The 8,679-nt window shown below is 54.7% G+C and overlaps 1 protein-coding gene across 1 annotated transcript in view; it reads right to left on the reverse strand.

Annotated features, from left to right (window-relative positions):
- XCR1 (X-C motif chemokine receptor 1) overlaps positions 1–8,479 on the reverse strand; it is a 39,734-nt gene extending 31,255 nt beyond the window's left edge. Inside the window, exons 1-2 of the mRNA XM_047850888.1 lie at positions 7,686–8,479; positions 7,309–7,428 (exon numbers count right to left, since the gene is read on the reverse strand). The gene's annotated coding sequence lies outside the window, so the exon portion shown is untranslated. The remainder of the gene's footprint in view (positions 1–7,308; positions 7,429–7,685) is intronic.
- Between the last annotated feature and the right edge of the window lie 200 nt (positions 8,480–8,679).

The raw sequence follows: 8,679 nt of genomic DNA on the forward strand, positions 1-8,679 counted from the left end.
CACATAATTCCCCTTGAACTTCAACTCACTGAGGAAGGGGCTGACCCCTGTGTGAGCACTCACAGAAAATACTGCCCCTTAAAGGAATTCCTATAATCATAGCAGCTAATACATGACCCCTCCTTACGTCTGTTCTAAGCATTCGGCATATGTTAATCCTCACGTCAAACACAACTCATCACGCTGCACACGCAGAGGCAGGGACTGTTATCATCTACGTTGTATAGACGGGGGAACTGAGGCACAGAGAGACGGGGTAACCTGCTGAAAGTCACACCCCCTCCGGGAGCCAGCAAAGCTGGTTCCGGGGTCTATTCCTAACCAGCTCTGCTCTCCTGCCTCTCGAATGAATGACTCTGATTCCTTTGATCTTCTCATGACAATCGTTCGGCAGCTGTATTGTTGTCCCAGTATTTTTTCCCCCCACTCAAAACACCCTCGGGTCTGTGCTCCACCCCCTGCTATGCCCCGCTCCTTCACAGCAAAATTCCTTGAGGGAAGAGCCCACATCCACTCTCCCCAGTGTTGGGGTTGCCATTCGTTCTCACGCCCAAATTCCTCAGGAGTCCCGCATCGCCCTGCTTCTCTAATTTGCGTGTGCTCTCCCCAAATGGCCACCCATTCCCTTGGATCATAATCCTATACAAGGCCAGCCTCAAACCGAGGTAATGCGCGTGACAGTTCACAATGCAAAGGCATTTTCAGAGCAACTGAGACCTTGGCTAGCTGTCACGAACATCTCGTGGTGCGGGAAAGGCCGGATGAATTCACGACCTCTGCTGTCACGATCCCCTACCTTCACGCCCTTGGCTGGATGAAGCCCCAAACACACATGGCTTCTCGGGGGTTTTCCCCACACCACTCCCCTGTTTTGTCCACCAGGAGGCAGCCTTCTCCCTTTACAGGCCCCCCTGCCTCCCTCGTCACCAGCCAAGTACACAACCGTGGCTATTGAGCGCTGGGTATGTGGATATGAGTGAACTGAGATGTGCTTAAGTGCGCATTGCACGCTAGACGCTGACGATCTAGTACAAGAAAGAGAACGTAAAATATCCTATTAGCAAATGTAATAAACTGACCACATGAAATAATCTCTTAGATATATTGAGTGAAAATTAACACCACCCATTGAGTTTTAGATTTTTAAAAACGTGGCTGCTAAAACATTTTAAATGGCATATGTGACCCACTTTACACTTTGACTGGACAGTCTTGGCTTAGAGGCTCCCTCCCGATGGCAGACCCTAGGTGGGTCTGCAAAACCCTAGGGCTCTAAGGAGCCCAGTTTGAAAACCATTCGCTTGACTTTACTCTTGAGGAAACTGAGGCCCAGATTGACTAACAACTTTTCCAAGATTCTCCAAGTGATGGGATCTGGGGTTTAGAGTCGAACCCAGGCATCCTGACTCTATGATTTTTTCCTCTCCGGTGTGGATGTCCTCGAATGCCGCATGGGGAGTCAGGCACAGGGCCCTCTGCCGGGTCGCTGAGGTCCTTTATCGTGATATGTCACCACCTCAGGTTCTCTCCCTAGCTCCCTTCTGCCGGATGCCAAGGGGCTGCCCTCTGCGGCTCAGGCATTTTTCTGCTTCCCGCTGGGAACCGCAGTCCGTGCTCTGTGGCTCTACCCGGCAGCTCCCTCCACACTGTTGACAGCCTGACTGGGGACCAGGAACACGAGCCAGGACTGCTTAGCCCTCCCCATCTTTTTATCTTGCCTACCCTCTTGACTTGCCCGATCCTACTCCTACCCAGGGGCCACCGTAGCTCTTGCTGGAATAAGTCCGATCCAGCTGGAAGGATGAGAAAACAGCCACGTAGGTTGGCTACCTGCTGACCCATGACCACCACGCTGGTCACTACGGGAGGCTCATGGAGCCCACAGCCCAGCCTGTGGACGGGTGACCAGCGATCACACGGCCAGTGATTCACGTGGGAAGCGAAAGCACCCCTTGCTGGGGTGACTTCTCTAAAGTGGACACATGAATCAGCAGCAGGGACACTGGGAGGCAAGGCTGACCCTGAGTCGTAGTCCGGGACCTTCCGCGCTCAGCCCCAGCACCGCAAACCTTCTTCACCACAGCCCAGCAGAATCACAGCGTCGCAGGTCATGGTAGTCTCATTTGTGGTAGGGGCTGGCATCCAGAACGCATGTGTGAAGTGTGTGTGTGTGTGCGCGCGTGTGTGTGTGTGTGTGTGTGTGTGTGTGTCCGCCCGGGTGAGAAGATGTCCCCGTCGCTGGCTTGTTTCTCATCACGGGGGCCCTGCGTGAGGGGGAACAGTGGGTCCCAGCCAGTCTCCCTCGCCTGGATTCCCAGTCGAGTTGCCTTGCGGGTCTAGGCTCCGAGCCCGGCCAGGCCCGCTCAGTCAGCTTGCTGTGTCATGCCTACAACCTCATCTCTCCCTTCTCTGGGGCCAAAGTGGGGAATAGCTGAATCATGAGGCCGGTCACAGATCAGTAGGTCACACGGTGAAGGCTCTCTTCCCTGTTCCGCCACAGCTCTAGCTGTGCATCTCTGGGCTAGTCACTGTCCATCTCTGAGGCTCTGTGTTTCAGCGGATGTTTCTATTCATTATCTATCACTTAAAAAAAAAAAAAAAAACCTCCTTCAAAACGTAGTGTCTTAAGCACTGATCATCTCACGTTGTTTCTGAGGCTCAGGAATTTGGGAGCAACTCGGCTGGGGAGTCTGGGCTCCCGACCTTTCATGGCAGGTGGGCCAGATGTCCACTGGGGCTCTCGTCATCTGAAGGCTTGACTGGGCCTGGGGGACCTGCTTTCCAGACGGCTCTTTCACGCGGCTGCTGGCAGGAGCCCTTGGTTTCTTGCCACTTGAGTTTTGAGTGGGAGAGCTGGCTCCGCCCAGAGTGAGCAAATCGGAGACAGAAGGACAGAAGCCACACTATCTTGGATGTTCTGGCCTCCGAAGTCAAGCCCTGTCACCTCTGCACTATCCTATTTTTTACCCAAGGCAACCCTGTTCGAGGATGTGAACGTCAGAAGGTGCGGACCCCCCCGGGGGTCACCTTGAAGGCCGGCTGCTACAATAGCGGTGGTTGTATCTGCCCTGCCCATCTCGCGGGGCCGTCGTCGTGAGGTTTTGTTTGCACACCCGCTGCGAGGAAAACCAATAACCAGAGGATGTATCTGCTAAGAGTCAAGGCAGCGGCTGCTAAAAACAGCTGTAAAAGGGGGCGGGACCGAGGCCATCAGAGGAAGCTCCACGAGGAGCAGGAGGGGGACCCGGCTGGGAAACTGGGTAGCTCAGAGGACTCCAGCCCCCCTTGTTGTCCCGTATGAGGGCGCAACGTGGAGACAATCGGGACTGAGTGGCAATGTACCCAACGCATATGGGCGCTCACCACAGGGAGGCTTGGCTCATCCATTGGTGTTCTCTCCACGGAAAACAGGTGGGTCACAGTCTCAGGAAGTCCAGGAGGGAGGCTGATTTGTGCCTTAGCCCTTAGCTGTGACATTCAGCTGAGTTAGTACGCTTTTCACCAACTACAGCGGGCCGCATGAATGTGAAGGTCCGTTGTCATTCCCTCCGGGCGAGACCCTGCCAGATCGTTCCTCAAAGAATCTCTCTACCCAGTTTCTTAAACAGCCACAAACGAGAAATTAGATGCCTTCAGGGTTTTGCAACGATCGGGAACCACTGCTCAAAGTTGACCCTACATCTTTCCCGGCTCATTGACGCCCACTTTTCCGCGTGGATATTCTGGTTACTCCTGCTGTCTGATAAATTGCTTCAAAACACAGGGGTATAGAACAGCAACCATTTTATTTTGCTCATGGTTTGTGGGGGGGGGGGTTAGGAATTCCGAAAGGCTCAGCTGGACTCTTCACCTGTGGGATCTCTCATGCGGCTCACGGTATGATGTCACCTGAGGCCTCAGTCATCTGAAGGTCTGCTGGGGCTGGATGGCCGAGATGGCACATGCACAGAGCCGGCAGGTGAGGCTGGCCGCGGGCTGGAAGTTCAGCCGGGTGGTCCGCATGAATGCCTATACAGAGCCCCTCCAGCATGGCGGGCTCAGCCTAGTGGGGTTTCTTCTACGGTGCTAGATTCTTCGGCAGCTAGTGTTCTGAGAGACCTGGAATCTGCATAGCCTTTTGGGAAGGCCGCCAGGGTAATTTCTCCCACGGTTCGGTAGTTACACGCTCCCATGGTCCCCTGGGATAGCAAGCGAGTTATCAGGTCAGCACAGACTTAAGGGGATGAGAATCAGACTCCACTTCCCGATGGCAGAGTGGCCATGGGCCTGTGGGACGGGACGAGTCGCCGTGGCCATCTTTAGAAAGTGTAACCTTCCACAAAGGATGACAATCGTTTCCCATACTCGGAGGCTTTGTAGAGAGTAATCCACGAACAGCCCATTTCATGGAGTCAAAGACTATTTAGAGCTGAGGAGAGTCTTAAAGATTCTCTAGTTTAATCACTTTATCTTCAGATGAAAAACATTGGGGACCGAAGAGCTGAAGTGGCTCGCCCCGCATCCAGCAGCTGAGCAGAGGGACAACAGCACTGGGAATCCCAGTCTCCTATCCCCCTGCGCCCCATCCTGCCCTTGGCAAACTCTGGTTGTGGCTGGTATCGTTCCTCGTCCTTCTTCCTAAGGGGAGGAGGGTTTTGCTCAGGGAATCTATCCTGCCCACAAGGCTTATGAGCCTCAAAGGGAGCTCACCCTTGTGGTGTTGTGCCGTTCACACCCAAGGCAGCCATTTGCCTACCAGCCCGCCAATGAAGCCACCATCCCGAGAAAGGCAGAGTCTAGAAGCAGAGTCTAGAAAGTCCCTGGAAAGTGGAACTGCTGCTGCTGTTGCTGGATGAGGTCAGCCGCAAGCCTGCTGTATTCATCTTTCCATTTTGTGAGTCAACAATCTCCTTATTGTTAAAGCCACTTACAGTTCGGTTCCTGGTTACTTGCAGCTGAACGCATCCGAGGTAAAACCCTTCTGCTGGGGGGATTAGTCCCGACCTTAGAAGGGGCAGGTAAGGAGATGTAGCTCAACACTCTGGGCTTAAGCTTCAGTTATGGCCAGCGTATGTGGCCCTGAACTTGGTTCAGACGGTCTCCGATAACTGGGATTTTTCTCTCACTCTCTGAACCCAGTCTCTACCTGGAAGTGACTCAGTCCCTCCAGAACCCACTCTTGAGCCTCTGTCATTTTCAGTTCCTGCTCAGGGCTGGAGTCCTCTGGTCTTCCAAAATGTCACCCCACTGGCTACGGTGCTATAACCCCCAGTTGCCTTCCTACCTGCCACCCATCTGCCTGGATTTTGGAGGATCACCACTGTTGGGACCTCTGTGCTGAATGCTGAGTTCTGCCCCCAATGGTACATGACTGACTGGACCCCAGTATCGGATGCTCACCCGGTTTAGGACTGTTGCCCCGTGCAGATTCTAGACACCCAGTCCTACCCTCCTGGACTGGACTTCCTCCCTGCACCTGCAGCAGATAAAGCCTGTCCCTCCCACAATTCCCTTTGTGCCTTCATGAGGCAGTCTCCTCGTAGATCTTCCCGGTAGACGCTTCTGACGGGGAAATGCTTCTTTGGGGCCGTACAACATCTCGTATTTGCGCCTGCAGATCTTTCACAGTGCACGAGGCTCATGTTTTATCATACTGTCTTTTTCCCTTCCGCTTGGGGAGTCAGGTCACATGGGGGAATTTGGAAAGCAAAACAAGAAAATCCATTTATATCAGTTCTCGCTAAGATATGTTTTGTTTGAGGTCTCTGTTTACATCCTTTGTGGCCCCAGATGATCCCCTTGCACTTGAAAGTATTGCCTGCTTGCTAAAAAGAAGTCGATTTTCAGGGCAGAACTCATTCTGAGACTTGCTTTTATGGTAACCTCGGAGCAAGGTTACAGGGGAGTAGGGGACTTTCAACTCCTTTAAATAATGACCGCTGTTGGTATTAACCAAAGGAACCGCATGGTTACCCGCGACTTAACTGGCCTAGGTCAGTTCTAACACTGGAAGTAGGAGATACACATGCATTTATGAGCAGTGGGGAACTTGCTGAGGATTTCTGCCAGGTGGAGGAGGGACCGGGGACACCACCTCACATGTATGTGTCCAGCAAGTCCCTGGAAATCTTCCTCTGGGCTACCGTGGCATGTCCCCTCCTCTTCCCTGCCCTTTTGCCCACAGCACCCAGCCCCACTCCGCCTTCTTCCTCTTTCACGTTCTGGAAAAACTCCTTCCCTCTGCAGAAAAATTGAGCTGCCACTTTGAGTAGTGAACTTCTCGAGGCAACTTTCACGCCAGCTTCGTAGTCTTTGCGATGACCTTGAGAGTGCTGATCGGTGAAAACAGAGGGTGATGAGTCAATGTTCTTGATAAAGACGAAGGCGTCATGAGTTCTAATCTCTCCGAATTTCCTGGTAGTGGTTCCGGGGTGTCAGCTATGGATGGAAGGCTGGCAGGCTTGGTTTCCAGGCTCTGAGGCCGCCTCCTTTCTGCAGGTGACACAGGTGGCATCACCCCCGTGTCCCCTTCTGCCAGGTCTCTCAGGAGGCTGCAGTCCAGACTCTGAGGCTTGAATCCGTGGAGCCTCTTATGAGCTCTGGTTCCAGCTGGGCTCCAGTTCTGGCTGCAGGGTCTTTGCCTCATCCCTTGGGACTTCTCTCTCCCTCATGAAGCTTATTCATCCCCCAGTCTCAGTGTGAATGGGCCCTGCCTTTCACCCAACACCCTTTCCCGTGTCTTTGGGGGTTGGATTCCTGTCCCAGCCTCCAGCCCAGCTGGGACCCTGAGACTTGATGGATGCCAGATATTTCTGATGAAAACTGAAGGGCCCCTGAGCTCGCAAGGGCACCTCCCACCTCCCGTTGTTTTGTTGTTTATTTTATTTTTTTTGAAAGAGAGAGACAGAGACAGAGACAGAGAGAGGGAGGGAGGAGATCCCAAGCAGGCTCCCCGCTGTCGGCATGGAGCCCCACGCAGGGCTCAAACTCACGAACCGTGAGATCATAACCTGAGCCAAAATCAAGAGCCGGACCTTAGGCCAACTGAACCACCCAGGCGCACCCCCGCCTCCCAGTTTGGTCACGTACAACCACGGCGTTCCTTTGGTTAATATGAGCAGCTGCCATTCGTCACAAGAGTAACTCCCGTTCTCACCCAGCTACATGTTGGGTGACTCCCGCTACATGTCTCTGACCGAATTCCTCCCCCATACACTGCCTATCGAGTGGGCACCTATCAGTCCCACCGTCTCCTGCGGGCTTGATGAAGTCTAAACTCTCCGTTCCTCAGGGCGCTCCACCAACATGGCGCACCCTAGAAGGTCTCACCTGAAGCCAATGTGACAGTCCTCTCGCAGCGGGATTGGAGACCCAGCTGGTGAGACTCGGGTTGGCCCCCATCCTCCGGAATCAGCAGCTGGATAGGCAGGCGGTGGGTGGTCAACACTTCTAAGTGGGAGGGAGGAAAGACTCAGTAGATTCTAACACCCCGCCCACGTGTCCGTGGGGTTTCTCGGTGCTTCACCAACGAGGACCCATCCCTCCATTCATGACGCCAGCTAACGCCACCTCTGGTATCCATCAGAGAGACAGCGGAAGCACTGTGGGAGCCCCTCTGGACTATGGCCTTCTGATTAAACTCTAATTACCACCCCCTGGAGTTGCCCTCCTGGGGGCACCTGCCCTCCCTGAGGCTACAGACTCACATTCAGATCGCTCTTTTGGCGCTGAAGCATTTTAAAGTAAATGGCAGCGAAACCACAGCACCGGGGCATCCCGCCTCTGTCCTAATAGTAACAAACAGCATTTCTGGTTGACAAAATGCCATCGCACAGCTTTCAACCCCTTGCAAAGTAAGTGCCCTGAACTATCTCCAGCCCCGCCACCAAGGAGTCTCCCGCCAGCGAGGGCTCCGCACAGCCCCACGGCATCCGCTTCCGCTTCCGGGTCGCTTTGCAGCAGGCATGCGTCGCGCGAGGTGCCTACGATGGCGCTCAGGAGGCTTCCTCCCCACGCCAGCTTCCTGGCGGCCATGTGACCGCATGAGCTTGTGATCTGCCCGGGCCAATCGTAGTGGCCTCGTCCTTTCGGCCAAAGCGGCTGGCCAGGAAAGTGCACGTGGCCTGGCAAAGCCAAGCAGGAGGCCTCCTGGTTCTCTCAGCCCAGAGCTGGGAGGGGAGGCTGGGATTCTGGCGCACTTCTCCTTGCTCCGGTGACCTCGGCCTTGCAGGGACAGCTCCATTGTGAGCATGAATCCGACGGTCGGGGCGAATCAGAGGCCTGGGTCACGACGGCCTGAACGTGTCCTCCCCACCAAATTCACATGTTGAAGTCCTGATCCCCAAGGGGACGGTATTAGGAGGTAAGGAGGTTTGGATGACGTCCTGAGGGTGGGGCCCCCCAGGACGGGATGAGTGCCCTTCGGGGGCCTGCCCTTCTCTGCGCCCACGAGCGCTCAGGCAGAGCAGAGCCCATGGGAGGGCGGGCGAGGAGGAGGCCGCCTGTGAGCCCGGAGGCAGACCCTCCTGGAGAGTGAGTGTGCAGGTGCCTTGGCCTTGGGCTTGCCCACCTGCAGGGCACGAATGCCCGCTGTCCAGACCGCCCCGTCTGTGGGGTTTTGTGCATGGAGAGAGGAAGTCCTCACGACCGTTGAATCTCTAAATCCAGTCCTCCCTGGGTCCAGCTGTACCTCTGTGCGCG

The sequence above is a fragment of the Prionailurus viverrinus genome, chromosome A2 (genome assembly GCF_022837055.1).
Source record: "Prionailurus viverrinus isolate Anna chromosome A2, UM_Priviv_1.0, whole genome shotgun sequence".
Lineage (NCBI taxonomy): Eukaryota > Metazoa > Chordata > Mammalia > Carnivora > Felidae > Prionailurus > Prionailurus viverrinus.